We start from the raw sequence: 15,828 nt of genomic DNA, 5'->3' as shown, positions 1-15,828 counted from the left end.
TCATTTCTTGGCTCTGCTTGCATTCAACACTTGGTCTTCAGCAGCCTGCTTCACTTTCATCATCTTAACAAGGTCCTTGCATCGCTTCATGCAGTCAGTCCTTCCTTTGTCCTGCCAGGGACTGCTGCTGCTGCTATTTTCCCCCCATATTTCAGGTGTATTTACCAGGTACATCTCCAGAGCTTGTTGTCCAATGGGTAAAATCTACACCTGCACCTTCAAACCGTTTTGAATGTGCTGCCTTGTCTGCCTGAGGCACTACTCCACACTCTCGTTTAAATCTATTAAAAGCTGTTTCAGTTACGTCATCTTTTAGATGAAAGTCAAGTTTGAGACTCTGCTTTGTCGATCATGTCTTTGGCAGTTCTTTGATTCTAGGAGAATGTATGTTCAAGTCGTTAGCCATGACGCTTCATCCTGATTTCGTTCTGGCAGAGAAGAGGCTCACTGCTTTGATAACTGTAGATCATCTCCTGCATGTCCGCCTCCATCCGTACACTTCTCTGTATTCTTAGCGGTGAAATTCAAGCCTTAGCTTCTTTCTCTTTTTTAATTTGCTCACTTATTCTTCTCTTTATCCAGAGCTTCTTTTTCCTACTTCCTTTGCAGACAAGTAGTGTAAGTTCTCCACTCCTTCGAGCAATGTAAAGCATTCCACCTCATTATCAGAAAAGTGATCCCAGGTCTTGCCTGAGTTTCAAAGATTTTGCCTTTCCTTTTTTTTTTTTATTATTGTTGCTTACTTTGTATTATGTAGTACAGCTCCATAGGCGCTGGGGATTCCCCCCACCCCTCCCATACCCCTCCCCCCATGGTGGATTCCTCCACCTTGTTGCATAACCATAGTTCAAGTTCAGTTGAGATTCATTGCTTGCAAACACATGCCTAGCGTAAAGTTCAGCGTCTTATTGTCCAGATAAGTTCAGTGGCCTCTTGGGGAGACCTTCTATGGTCTGAAGATAGGTCTAACAGAGTAAAGATCCGGTCAGTTAAAAGCCCCAACAAGGCCTCAGTATCAATATACAACATTATGGAATTAATTGACATAGTATTGGGTAAACAATATGTTAAAAATAATGCAAGTTCCATTCTTCGAAACATCTGGGTTGAGACAGTATCAATGACAGGTTCAAAAAATAACAAACAACCATACAAAAATTACAGGTTAAATCAAGGCAAACATGTGGTATCTAATCTTTTGGGATTCACTCATTTCCCTTAGCATTATAGTTTCCAGTTGTGCCCATTTAGCCACAAAGAACTGCATTTTGTTTTTTTTAATAGCTGAGTAGTATTCCATGGAGTAGATGAACCAAAGCTTTCTTATCCAATCTTCTGCTGATGGGCATTTTGGTTGCTTCCATGTTTTTGCAATTACTGATTGTGCTGCAATGAACATAGGGATGCATGTTGGTTTGTCGTAAAACAGGTGTTTTGGATATATTCCTAGGAGTGCTATTGCTGGGTCATATGGTATGCAGATTTTGAGTTGTTTGAGTGTTCTCCAGACTGATTTCCATAGAGGCTGTACCAATTTGCAGCTCCACCAGCAGTGGAGTAGGGTTCCCTTTTCCCCCGCATCCTCGCCAGCAAGCGTCGTTGGTGTTCTTGTTTATGTGGGCCAATCTTGCTGGTGTTAGGTGGTACCTCATCGATGTTTTAATTTGGATTTCCCTTATTGCTAGGGAGCTGGAACATTTTTTCATATGTTTGTTTGCCATTTGGACTTGTTCCTTTGTGAAATGTTTGCCCATTTCCCGTGCCCATTTCTTGAGTGGCTTGTTCGTTTTGGTTTTTTGGTTGTTTTGAAGTTCTTTGTATATCCTGGAAATTAGCCCCCTATCGCCTATATCGTGTGCAAAGATCTTTCCTTTTTAATGACTTTTTTTCTGAATATCTTTCCCTCCTAATTCTTCTTTCTTCTTAGCTAACCAAGCAGCTTCTAATTCAGCTTTCTCTAATTTTTTCCCTTGACTTCTTGCTCCTTCCGTTTTACTTCTGCTGATTTCTGCTTCTTTTATAGCTCTTTCTGCTTCCTTATGCCTTTTTAGCCCTGGATCACAGTTTTATGCGTCATTAACTAGTGTTTGTATTCTATGCATTTCCTCTTTGTGCCCTAGTGGTTCTGTTCTGCTTTTCCATCCATCTCTCTGGTCACGACATTCTGCCTCTTGGGTTTGTTCTTCTCAATAAGAGAATTCTCTACAAGAAGCAAAATTACATCAGAAAGAATCAAAGGTATCCACATCCTCATATAAGAAATTCATCTCATCCAGACTTTTTTTCACTGTCTGGAATTCCTTTCAAACACTGGGGAAAATGTTTCAAATAAATTGTCTGTTGTTTCACTCTTAGAAGGAACAGAATTAGTGAAAGTAGGATCTGCACTGTTAAATGCTCAAATTTGCACCGGCTCAGATAACATTTCATAAGCCTGATTTATGCACATGAAGAAGTCATGATCACCTTTTTAATTGGTTTACCAGCTGCTTTCCAGTTTGTCTGGGTGATATTTCAACACCATTGCTTTATGCACTGCTGTGATCTGTCTCTGTATATCACCTGGCCATGAGCAAGAATTACGTAAAGATCTTGGTTCTTTCAGTCTTTGGGGGTCTTGGGTTTTCAGCATGGAAAACTCTTCTAATTGCATTTCCTCATCTTCTGACTCTTTTGGTAACTCTTTCTTACCCTCCAGTTCCTGAAAAGAGGCAGAAGCATTTCTGTTTCTCCTCTTAACAAAAGCTTCAACCCATCTTCCCACAGGTGCAACTTGACAGTGTTGAGGCAGAGATCAGAACGTGGCTGATGGCAGTGCCCAGGTCCTCTGCGGCCCTCTGTAGAAGCAACGTGATGATGCAGTAGCCCATGCTCCCTGGAGGAGGGTGCTTAGTGTCGCAAACAGTTCTACCTACCCCACCTCCCCTGCCCAAGCCTTGTACCCAGGCTCTGTGACAACTGAGGCATGGAGACGACTGGTAAGCAATTGCCACCATTCTTCAACCACAGGGTTTAAGTGCCTTCACAAGCCTGATTTGATAAGTCTGGGAAGTCTAGAAGGCTGCCTGAGAAGCTAACTTCCTGAAGCATAGCCAAAGGAATGTTATAACACAAATTCCTCCCCTGTCTACCTATTGATTTATAGTGGCATAAAATCTTGTGTCCGCTGTCCTATGCAGAAAAAATAAAACCTCACAACAGCAGTCTGTAAACTCTGATCATCCGTGTGCCCTGGTCTGGTATCTGGTAAGTATGCCCTAATAAACTCTTTCATTCTCACACTCATCCTTCATCCGTTCGGGCTCAGGATTCTGTCTTGTTACAGGGGACATTACATGTTCCACCTTACTACGACACATGAACAAACTGAAGATACCAGCTCAGGTTGAATAGAATCCCACCTCCATATCCCAACCCATCCTCATGATAACTGTTCACTCCCAGAGTCCCCAGATCAGCTTAGAGGAAGGTGAGAACATGAGAATGGTTGCCATAGTGACTACAGAGCATAAAGATTCCTGGTCATTTGCTTAGGATTACCGTGATTTCACAATCTGTTATCCTATCAAGGAAGCTCCAGACTCCAACTTCATGTAGATGTGTAACGTTTCTTCAAGACAGAGAACTGAGAGACACATTCATGAATCAGGACTCAAGAGGCTGGTTGCTACAGCAATCCTGTCAAAAAAGGAATAGCTGAGGCCTTTCATCCACAGTTCTGGCCACTTTCCTGTAGTGCCTGCGCCTTTGTGCCCTAATCAGCTATGTAAAGATTGTCAAAATAAAGCAGTTTCAAAAAAAAATATGCTGACTTCAAATTTATTTCAAAAGCTAAACTTCAAAACCTTTGGTACCATGTATATATTCTTGTCCTGTGATTAGGGAGGGATTTCTTAAAACAAGAACACGAAGTACTAAGTCTAAAAGAACATACTGACAAATTTAGCCATATTCAAATTAGGAACTCCTCTTCACTCCCATAAAGTGCTATAAACTGGCAGAAGATCTTACAACATAGAAGACCAGCTGAAGTTATAGAATCTCAACAGAAAACTCAGCAAAAGATATGAAACAGGTTTTTCATAGGAAACACAATATCAGTAAACATCAAGAGGCATTCTCTAAGATTCAGAAATCTGTTGAATCAATCACTGAACACATTACCCTAAGTATAAATTAGACAGCCACTTTGAAAAATGATTTACTATCATGTTACAAACTTGAATATCTATATATCCTCCATCCAGGAATTCTTCTGAGACAAACTCATGCATATTCAAGAAGAACCCAAACACTGTAATTTCTCACAAAAGGAGATAACCTAAATACCGCTCATTTGACAAACATTTTATGGTAAGCCTTGGTCTGGGTGTTTGGATGCAGCAGTGAACGAAACAGACAAGAATCATGACTGAAGATATTATTGCAGTAGCATAGGAGACAGTCAATCTAACGAATCACAAATTTCATGTCAGAAAGTGAATGGGGGGAGGCATGAAAGATTTCACTGAGGAGCTAGGTCTTAGAAGAAACAGGTGAAGGAAATGAGGGACTTCTCGGGGGAGAGGAAACAGCTAGAATCCTAGTCCTAGACAAGAACATTTGTAGAACATTCTAATTTCTACAGGCTTCTGTTTGGGAGGACAATAAGAGCTCCTTCCTTTTTTTCCTGCCAATACTTAAAAAAAAAAAAAACCAAAAACAAGCAAGCAAAACACAGTCTTCTCTGAACCTTGGCTTCTCTAACCCCTCCCCAACTCCCACGGCCTTCTATTGCACCATTTTATTGCAGTATGCCTCTTCCTTTTCAAACCAAGCCCTTGTGGGGGGAAACTGTTTGCTATTGCTCCACTTCCCAATTGCTCTTTTTGTTTCTCTTCCGGCTGGTAACTGAACATGATTAGGGGGAGTCATATTGCACCTACAGTGTTCTCGGACAAGCCCACTTTGACACAGGTTCAAGGCATTGGACCTTAGATGGTTTGGGTTCCTGCAAGCGGGGCCTTCCATCATTTGTGTTCTGGATGAGACTGGGTCTGGTGGTAGCAATGAAGTTTTAGACTCAGAGACTGAGCAAGCCAAGTCCCAGCTGCCAACACCTCTTGTGACACCTTGACATCACAGCCCTGTTATTTGGGCTTATCTGCTCTGCAGTGCATTTCCTGGGACCCATGCCTCACATAGCTCAGTTGTTCCACCCTCATGGGTGGCAGAAAGATATGAGATGAAGAAACAAGACTCAGGGACACCATTCTCTATTCAGGTCCTAAAAACCCCACCAACCCACCATTGTAACTTAGTCAATTTTCTCCATCTGCAAAATCAATAACATTTACATTTTAAATAAATCTCCATTAAGTGCTATCATAGAGTGGCATATCAGGCTAGTCCTGTACTTGAAGTGCCAGCATCCCATCTGGGCACCCAACAGCGTCCCAGCTGCTCCACTTCTGATGCAGCTTTCTGCTTACAGCCTGGGAAAGCAGCATAAGATGATTCAAATCCTTGGGTCCCTGCACCCATGTGGGAGACCTAGAAGAAAGTGTTGGCCCTGGCTTAAAATTGGCTCAGCACCAACCATTGTAACCACTTGGGGACTGAACCATTGGAAAGAAGATCTCTCTCTCTTTTTCTCTCCTTCTCTCTGTAAACCTGTCTTCCAAATTAAAAAACAAAATAAAACTTTGGAAAACATCCCCCTTAAATATACTGGGTTACTATCAGCCATGCCACGCCCTTCATTTCTCCAATTCTGATTATTCTTCCTTATGATATCTCCTCTCCAATTACATGCCATCATTCCATTTCTGCCACAGATCTTTCCTTGTTTCTCTTCCTTCCTTGCCTTACCTCTTTGTTCCTGTCCCTTCCCTTTTCTTCTCAGGTATCGTACTTCCTCTATGTGGCTTGCCCTCTGCCAGCATTTCATCCACTTTGTACTCTCAGTCTAAGGGAATCCTGAGCGCAGCTCTTTCTCCTGAATCACCAGCCACCCCTGCGTGTAAGTGCCTGAGCACTTGCAGCTCAGCCAAAACTGACTTTAGATTCTCCCTTGGTGCCTGTTTTTCTTCCTTCACGTACATCTTGGCGACAGCCTCCCTACCACAGTCATGCCATTCCATTATCTTTGCTTCAGTCGAATGAGTCTGCCCTGAAGCTCCCATTTGCTCACCGTCTAAAATGTAAGCTCTAGCATACCTCACAGGAGCTGCCCTGCCGCCCTCCCCATGCTTGTCTCTCACTGTCTCCATCCTTAGGCGGTATGCTCACACATGCCAGAATGTACCACCTGTTCTGCAGTTGATGCCTTTGCCAATGCTACCATCTTTACAAAAACCCTCCGCTCTTGTTTGTCCTCCTTTGAAAGATGTCATCTTGCAAGATGCAGCCAAAGTGCCTGGGACACCCCCATAAAGTTAATGCAATTCCTATACAAAGAATTAGTAGTTTCTATTTTTTCTCTAGAGAGATCCCCCTCTTCCCAATATACACACACAGGATCAAACAACTTTCTCCTTGATCTTCCTGATTAAATGATAAGAGCTTTATGGATTAATTTCATAGATCATGAGTCAAACAGTGGAAACTCAACATCTGTTCTGTGAATCAGCGAATGAATGAATGAAATTAGCTAACTGGGTCAATGCCTCCACCACAAGGGCAAAAGTTAGTTTTTGTCTTTCGATGCTCATCTAAAAAGCCACGGTACTAAATAAGTCTGGGAACAAGCACTTTGGGTAACGCCAAAAAAGGTGCTTTTTCACAGTGTTGCTTCAACCTTGCACAGTGTTGGAGAATCAATATACCTGAAAAACAAATTAAACAGTGCCAAGTGTATTCAGCACTATGACCTATGGTTGGTTAGGTCAATTTAGACGGCCAAAACTCTGACACAAGAACTTCAAAGATGCAATGTAGGTCACAGCAGCAGAGAAGCAAGATTTATTGGCCTGCAAAGTGAAGCTACATACTCAATAGGGAGTGTGAGCATGCTCAGGAGAAGACTGTGTGGGGTGATAGACCCTGCCATCTGTGGGGAAAATTGATTGAACACTGGCAGAGTATGGGTGAGATCAGAGTACCTCCCTTGCCTTGCTCTTTCTTGGATGCCTCCAAAGTATCATGGCATCAGGGCGTATCATGGAGTAGGAATGTCAGCCATGATCATTAGAATGATACTACAGTTAGTACAGGTCATCACAGGGACAATCAGGAGCCTCCTTGGTTGGCATTCCGAGTGACAGTTGGGCAGGGGCTGTGACATCGGCTGCTCCTTACTGCCTACCTCCTTGACCATATTAAAGTACAACAGCAAGAATGAAATAGTGAGTGGCCCATGGCCCCTTCAGATGTTGTGTAGGAGGAGAAGCAAGAGTGGTGAAGATCTAGACAAGAAGAACGAGGAAACTAGCAGAGCAACTACTGAAGACTCCCTTTTGGCAGGATGAACACTTCCACAAACTTCACAGGTGCAGAAAAGGCTGCTAGCTTTCCCACATAATTTAAATTTTCAGCTTCAAACACAATTCTACTGGTAGTTCCACATGTGCTAGAATCCTCGCTGGGAGATGGTCATTAATGGGATTTTGGAAGAAGAACAAGAGTGGAAGACTTCTTAGACCTATCAGTGTAGCCATGACAACAGCCTAATCCTGCAGATCACAAACCCACAAACTTATAGAATCTAGGTGTTGGCAAAGGCCTTGAACATCACCTGCCTACTTAATCCTTGGCCCAATATCCTTGATTGCTTGGAGGATCATTCAGCCTGTGCCAGGACATAACTCTAGTGGAAAGATGATTATGGGGCAAGTTTGCATCTGGGAAGATGGTGGCGTGGCAGACGGGTGAACTTCAAGAAGTGGGTGTGCATACATTGGACCTGTTGCGTTTGAAAGGACTGATTAGAAGAGGCACAGATGAAGCTGGTCTGTGTGCTGGGCAAAGTGCTGCACTTAATGTCAGCAGGAGATCAGATCCACACAGAAGCGACAGGTGGGGCCAACTCATGTGAGGGAGCATAGGACCAGAAGCAGGACAGACTACCTCCATCCCATATATCGCTACTAAAATGTACACACCCTATAGGATCAAGAGAGTTATTATTTGCCACAACTATACATACCACTTCATTTCTTCTTTTTATACCCTGTTTCTTACTGGACAATCTTTTAACCAACTCTTCCTAGGCCAGTACAATCCTCTACTCACTAACACTCTACCCTAACCCTCCCCACAACGGGCCCCTTTCAACCAATACCATAAAACAAAAAGGCTTGAATGTTGAAAGGCCAAGCAAAAGTAACTCCTGAAGCAGCTGACTGCACCAGAGGACAAGAGAGCTTATCAAAAGCCAAGAACACCTGGCAACCTTAAAACAAGCAGCAAACTGAGACCCGGTGCTATCTCTCCTTTCTGCCTCCCTCTGGCCACAAACAACGAAAGAAAGCTTTCCTAGCTTTCCCTAGGTTATCTTTGCCGAGGTCAAGTAGAAATGCCCATCCAGATACGCTTCAAATGCCAAGTCTGCACAGAAGATCAACACCCACCGTGATGCATGTCACAGCCACAAGCATGTGCAAACTGTGGAGCTGCCACCTAAAATGTATAAAAGTCCAGTGCTGTACACCTCGGGGTGGGGAGAAGGGCATTTCTCTTACGTGGTTACTCAGTCAGGTGGAAGTGGTCCTGGGCTATCTCCCACGGCCCTTCAGACTCCACCTCTGCCTGTCTCTCTCCTAATTAATAAAACCCTTGATCTAAACTAAAGGACTTAGTCTTACCTGCTTTCCTGTAGCCCTTGAACCTTTTTACCCTAATTAACTATGTAAAGATTGTCAAAAATATAATTTAAAAAAAGGAAAAAGCTAAAAAAAAAAAAACCGACTTGTTAACCAGAAAAAAAAAAATACAAGAAAGATGCCTTGTGGGGAAAAAAAGAGTTGCAGACTCAAGGGGTAAAGAAATGACTTGCTATGCTTGGGAACACCAACTGTGTGCTTCAGTCTCTTGTTCAAAGGGAAAAGGGTCAATGGTTTTCTTTTCTCCAGAAAGTCAATGTCAATATGTATTATAGCAGCATAGATCTCCCAGCACAAACACCACCACAGAAAATGTAAAAAAAAAAAATGCAGAACAGAGTCAGCTTGCTTAGAATGCAATCGAAATCCACACCCAGTGTGGAGAAACACCTGAGTTAACTATGTTTCAATTTACACATTTCTTTCGCTTCCTTTATGAAAGTTACATTAAGAACAAAAAACTCCCCCGAGGATTGTTGGGATATTTTTGGTGAGTGAAACAGTAATCTCAGCAAAACTCAATCTTGGTATCAGAAAGTCTCAGGCTGTGTGGCCTCATTGTCATCTAAGAGCAATGACACGGTATTTTTTTAGCATTGATATCTAACGAGGAAACTGTCATCATTAGTGTCCAAAGATATTAACTCGATATCTGCATTCCATTATAAGTTTCACTTATAATGACCGCTTTATGAAGTCCACAAAATATTTTTGCCAGGAGGAAAATTCCTAAGCCTGCTGACATCTCTGTGAGGACTCACAAAGGTTCTCAGCACCCTCAGATATCCCGCTGGCTGGGTAATCATGGGAAGGCTGGAGAATTAGATCAAGCCTGCACACAGATCACAATGTGGAGTGAGCACCCTGGCTTCTTGCACCATTTTTTTCCCCATGATAAACATTCATTACCTCGAAGACAACTAAAACATCATAAACCTTTCAATATGGTCTGGAAGATTTTTGCCTTATCTAAGCAGACCCAGCCAACTCATTCTTTACAATGACAACCTATGAAATCAGCACAGATTTAACTTAAAATCTGCTGTGAAGGGACTATAAACACTTTCCTTTAAAAGTGGTTAGTCTCATTCTTGACAGCAGCACTCAGTTCAAGACGTCTGAAGCTTATTGTCAAATTCTGTTCAGTGACATTGGGAAGATTGGGGGCAAGCTTGCTCTTAACTACTTTAGTTGTTCAGATGAATACTAGTTATATTTTCCAACAAGAAGAGGTCCTAGAGAAGGGATATGGTACTTTCCAGAGGGCTAAGGAGCGGTGGTAGATCTTTCCAGAAGGCTAAGGAGCGATGGTAGATCTTTCCAGAAGGCTAAGTAAGGAGCGGTGGTGGATCTTTCCAGAAGGCTAAGGAGCAGTGGTAGATCGTTCCAGAAGGCTAAGGAATGGTGGTAGATCTTTCCAGAAGGCTAAGTAAGGAGCAGTGGTGGATCTTTCTACCACTAAGGAACTAGACCATGTTGAAGGTGAAGGCCACAGTGGCCATCCATCCATACCAATTTGTGAGGGAGAAGTTGATTTGTTTTGCAGTCTGGCTGAGGAAGACTGACAGTCAACATTCTAAAGACATATCAACTCTGAAAAAATGAAAACAGAGTCAAGTCTCTGATTGGCAGGGGTCAAAACTGTTGTACCCAGATCAGTTGCAGATAAGGACGGAACTGCCAAAGGAACATTTTAATAAGAGGGCCAAGATCCTGAAGCATTTCTTCCAATAACTGGAAACATGGCTTGAAACGTATGATCCTGAGAAGAACCACAACCAAAGCATTGGCTACCAAGGTGTGGAAGTAGCCTGGAGTTAAAGCTGAGCGGCCTAGTCATGCCACAGGCCACTGGTTGCCTTTCTGAAGGGCCAAAACATGATTGCATCTGGTCATCGGGAGAGGGATTTTGAGAAAGTCAGCCAAGGGCACCTCTCTTTCACCAACTCAAGGCTCCTGCTCATTTCGCTCATCAAAAAAAGGGAAATTTTGACAGTTTCCATGTGAAAACTCATATTTCATGATGTATCCACTTGTAAAACCAGATGTGGCTCTTCATGGCTTCTCCTTGCTTCCTAATAAAAAAAAAATTCTTTAAAAGTCTCCCGTATCTCTCCATGCATAATATCAAAGTTACTGCATCCATATGGCTGAATACCCAGCACTCTCATTATGTTTGGGGTGGACTATATAACTAGTATTACTTTCTAACAAAAGTGTCTTGAACTTAGAGGAGGCTATACTGAGAAATACAGTTGGTATTTTTAATTCTCCTGCTCCCAAGCTTCTTGATGCCACATTATACTTCCTACGCATGCAATCTGTGGGAACAAGGTGTAATGTCAAAGAGACACACTGGAGATTTCGCTCCTTGGCCCTCCCCTGTGTTGACCCTGCTGCTTCCAAACTCTGATGCGATCCAGGCATCAGACTGAAGACTCTTCCCTGTGAGGGAGGAAATGTCCCCATTCACCAGTTGTCTGTCACTGTCCATCAGCAATTGACTTCTGGTTCCCAGGAGTGAAGGGGACTCAAGTGAGAGCTGGGGGTGAGGTAGAGGAGGGGGCCCTTTGTGTTGTTTTGGTTCCCTCCCAGGTGGTCTGCAGCTGGAGGGCAACTTCTGCCTCCCTCTGGCCTCTGACAAGGTGTGGAGAAAACGGTATTTCCCGAGGCTTCAAGAGAAGAGGAACTGGTGACAGGTCAGCAGAACAGACTCACTGGAGTGTGGGTCGCTCCCCTTGCCCTCTGCAGCCTTTTTCCCCCAGCTGGGTCTCCCAGTGCAGGGACCTCTGATACTGCCATGAGGGAGCCACGCAAGGCAGGGAGGAGCAGTCAGGGAAAGCACCGGGGTGATGCCCACACACCCTCAACTCCTCACCTGTTCTCATTCCTTTTTAAATTTTTTAGATTTTAATTTCAGAGATCCAGGAGTGCCTCTAGCCTCATTTGAGTCACACATTTATTATTACCCCTTTTATGAGTGAAGAATGTTCCTTGGTTTCTGTTGAACTGTCTGGCAAGCAAGGCAGTTAGGTCATTGTTTACGCCCTTTGTGGAACTGGCTGAGTCTAAGCAATTTTTGCCCCTGCAGACTGCCCTCTGCATGGCTGGTGACCCATGACCCTTGACCTACACATCATGACCCTTGCCCCTCAGCTTTCCTGGCAAGCTCGGCTGATGGAATCCAGAAGGCTGTCAGAGGAGACATCAGCTTCCTGAGTCCCTGGCTCCCGGGGTTCTGGTCCACCTGGGCCCTCCTTCTGGCTTCTGAGATTGTAGTGCACGCAGTAAGAGCTTCCTGAACACAAGTGAGGGGCAGGACTAGCTTTGCTTTCCACTGTGGCTTTGTCCGACCTGCCCACGCCTTTACCACTATGCCTCCTTTTCCTAAACCTGATTATCAAATGTCCTCACTCCAGCAACTCTCCTTTCTGTCTTCTGCTGGGACTCCAAGGCATTATCGTTGTAGGTGAAAAGAATCCATTAATGCATGATACTGCCCATGAGAGCTATGGACATCAGAGATGGAAAAATGAATGAAGAATTTAGGTGCAATGCCCCATCTGCCCCCCCAAAGGTCACCCTGATGAGCCAGAGATGGGCATGCGGTCAGGAGCAGCTCCCCTGTCCCTCCAGCTTCCTAGCCTGGCTGTAAGCACAGAAGGATGAGTCTCTGGTTCTGCTACTGCCTGGCACCCCGAGCAAATGGACCCTTTACGCCTGCCAGGATGAGCTGTCTTCTGCCTTGGAAGAAGGCATCTTAAAATTCCAGAAAGTTTCACTGCCCCTGCGGACTGTGGAATAAGTCTAGAGATTAAGGAATCCAATGGTTTTATAGCATGCAGCAAGCAAGCCTTCTCTTTGGAGAGTTGAGGACCGAGACGTATCACCTCATCTCCTATAAGAGTGATGAGGATGGTGGCAAGACAGGAGACACGCCTTGAAAGCCATCTGGCAGACGGCGCTGGCTGCCAACTCTCCACATCTCACTCAGACAGCCATTATTTATGCCAATAAGAGTAAGTCCTGGTGGGGTCCTGCGCAGAAGCTTAGCAGCTAAAGTCCTTGCCTTGCACATGCAAGGAATGTGTGGTTCTAATCCTGGTAGCCCCGCTTCCTATCCAGCTCCCTACTTGTGGCCTGGGAAGGCAGTTGAGGACAGCCCAAAGCCTTAGGTCCCTGCACCCACAGGGGGGACCCAGGAGAGGCTCCAGGCTCTTGGCTTCGGATCGGCATAGCTCCAGCCGTTGTGGCCACATTGGGGGGACAGGGAGGTGAATCAATGGATGGAAGATCTTCCTCTCCCTTTTCTTTGTATATCTGACTTTCCAATGAAAATTAAAAAAAAAGTCACACACATAGAGAAAAATCATCTACTGGTTCACTCCCCAAACGACCACAAACGGCCAGGGCTGGGCCAGGAGTCCGAATTCCATCCAGGTCTCCCATGCACTTAGGTCAGCCCCGCTGCTTCTGCTGCTGCAGGAACAGCCAGCTGGATCTGAAGCAGACCAGCCTATCCTCCACCAGGTGCCCCAGTGGGAGATGCTCATGTCCCCATCGTAAGCAGTAGTGTAGCCCGTGGAGTCATGGTGGCCAGGCTCTGCCGACAGTGTTGCTGTGGCCTCCAACACACATGGACAGAGTTCCTGGGTACACTGAGGGCTGATCGTTGCAGCATGGCAAGGGGATGAGTTGTCACAGGGGTGTGTCGGAATACATCCAGCGGGGTGGCTGGGACAGCAGAGGCCTGTGGGATCCTGTTGAGAAGAGGCGTCAGGACAGAGGAGGTCAGGACCTCTCATCCAGAGAGCACCCTTGCCCCCAGTGAGTCCTTGGATGGGATTTCATTCTTCCCTGCTGTATGGCAAACATCTGTGCCCAGTTAGCCAATTATCTTAGATCAAAGTAGCGTTCCTTATCAACATCTCTCATCAATGGTGCTTTGATCCTGGTGCCTTCTTGGCTCTCCTGGAACTCCCTGCTCACACACCTGTGATGCGAGTTGTGTATCAAACCTGATCACAGGAACCGATGTCTGAGCTGAGCTATGTTTGAAGTGTTGCTTTGCTGAATGCATTTAAACTGGAGCCCTGGGAATAAAATTGGTCAGTTGTCTAAGACAGCATTGTCCCCCCATTTCTTTTCAGTCGCATTTCCTCCCCAGAAATCCACAAGGTAAGCTTCCAAGGGTGCTGCCAACCCTGAGAGTATAAGTCAGGGCTGGGGGGACACTGAGCCCAGGCAGGCCTCTGCTGCAGCCGCCATCACCATCTCTGTCTCAGGGGACATGCAGCCAGCCGTGCCTCATCTCAGGAACTCTCATCAGGAAGAAACAGAAGTTACATGATGCCCGAAGCCTTTCGCTCCTGCACCACACACACACACATTGTGCCTCCTTGCAGAGCCTAGCAGACAGGGATGGGAGACAGGAAGGGAGGTCTTCCATTTAGTGGTTCATTTGCCAAATGGTCCTGATGGTCAGGACTGGGCCAAGCTGAACCCAGAGCCCAGAACTCTGTTTGGGTCTTCGACGAGGGTAGTAGGTGCTTAGCCACACGGGCCATGCGCTGCTGCCTTCCCTGTCGCTTTAGCAGGGAGCTGGATCAGAAGTGGAACACCAAATCAGAACCACAGGCACATTATTAGCCTGCAGGCTCGTGCTTGCATTAAAATCACACATTGACACATTCCTTCTCTGTGTTTTATTTACACAGCATCCTATGTCTTTCTGTGGCAAAGGATGTTTCTGTTTTTAATCACAGAAACTACAATTATCCAGTTTATCCTTCATTTGTTTCCCTTCAGGTAACCTTAGAATATGTCTTAGGCTGGGGTTGGCCTTGTGGCACAGTAGGTTAAGCTGCTGATCACAGCACCAGCATTTTAGCACCAGAGGGGCTTCTTCAAGTCTCAGCTGCTCCGCTTTCTATTCAGTTCCCAGCTAATGCTCTGGAGAAAGCAGCAAAGAATGGTCCAAGTGCTTGGGCATCTGCCACCCCATCTAGGAGATCTAGATGGAATTCTGGGCTCTTGGCTTCAGTGGTACCACAGAAAGAGAAGAAATGGATGCTCCAGTGGTTTTTAATCTAGAGGGAAAAGATGTGTGAGAAATCATGGTGTGAGTTGTGCCACCATACATCAACACACGAGCAAGGCAGGCCCACGTGGGAAATCCAGTAAAGCTTCCTGAGGTGGTGACCTTAGGTTGAGAGCCACTTGGAGAGTTTGGCTCACAGGTGACATCTGCTGAGTCCTTTTCCTCCCAGCTCTGTCTGAGCAGGAGTTGATTGGAAGATGGATCAGGTGATGTAACAACAGTAAAATCTCGGCCCTACTTGTGGGTGTCAAGGGGTCCTCTAGAGGGAGCCAGATGATCGAAGGACGAAAGGAAAACAACCCCCCTGGCATTTTCGGCCCCGGTGTCATTTATACAGCTTTGTAAGCATCTGACTTGACCCTAGCACCCAACTCCTCATGTGTGAACCCTCACTGGTCAGAACGTGGTTTTATTTCCAGGCAACTCATGAATTTTTTCCTCCCTTGATGTAGAAATGAAACTCAAGTCTGCTAATAGCACCTGCATGAAGATAACAGTTCAGATCTTTTCATGCAATTGAACTGTAGTGCTCTCCTGGGTAAGGCTTCTTTCTCATTTGAACCCCAATTCTCACAACCATATGGCTACATTTCAAAAACAAAATTATGGGGTGGGAGGGTGTGTCTTCCACCTGCTGGTTCACTCCCTGAATGGCTGCAATGGCCAGAGCTGGGCCAGGTCACACTAAAACCTGGAACTGCATCTGAGTCTCCCACATGGGCAGCAGCGAACCAAGCCCTTGGATGTATTAAGAGGGAACTGGATCCATCAGAAAGTGGAACAGCCAGGACTCAAACTAGCACCCCTATGGGATGCTGGCCTCCCAGGTGATGCTCTAAGCCAGCGCAGCACAGCACTGACCCCTGAATACACACTTTTTTAAGAATGAAATGCCTTTGAGACTGGCATTTGAATTATTTCAGAACA

The 15,828-nt window shown here is 45.1% G+C and overlaps 1 pseudogene; it reads right to left on the bottom strand.

Annotated features, from left to right (window-relative positions):
• Nucleotides 1-2,870, bottom strand: LOC121158974 (annotated as a pseudogene).
• Between the last annotated feature and the right edge of the window lie 12,958 nt (nucleotides 2,871-15,828).

The sequence above is a fragment of the Ochotona curzoniae genome, unplaced genomic scaffold (genome assembly GCF_017591425.1).
Source record: "Ochotona curzoniae isolate NIBS_2020 unplaced genomic scaffold, NIBS_Ocur_1.0 contig_4064, whole genome shotgun sequence".
In the NCBI taxonomy this organism is placed as follows: Eukaryota; Metazoa; Chordata; class Mammalia; order Lagomorpha; family Ochotonidae; genus Ochotona; species Ochotona curzoniae.
Note: the sequence above shows the minus strand (reverse complement) of the source record. Positions and strands in the feature narration are given on the sequence as shown.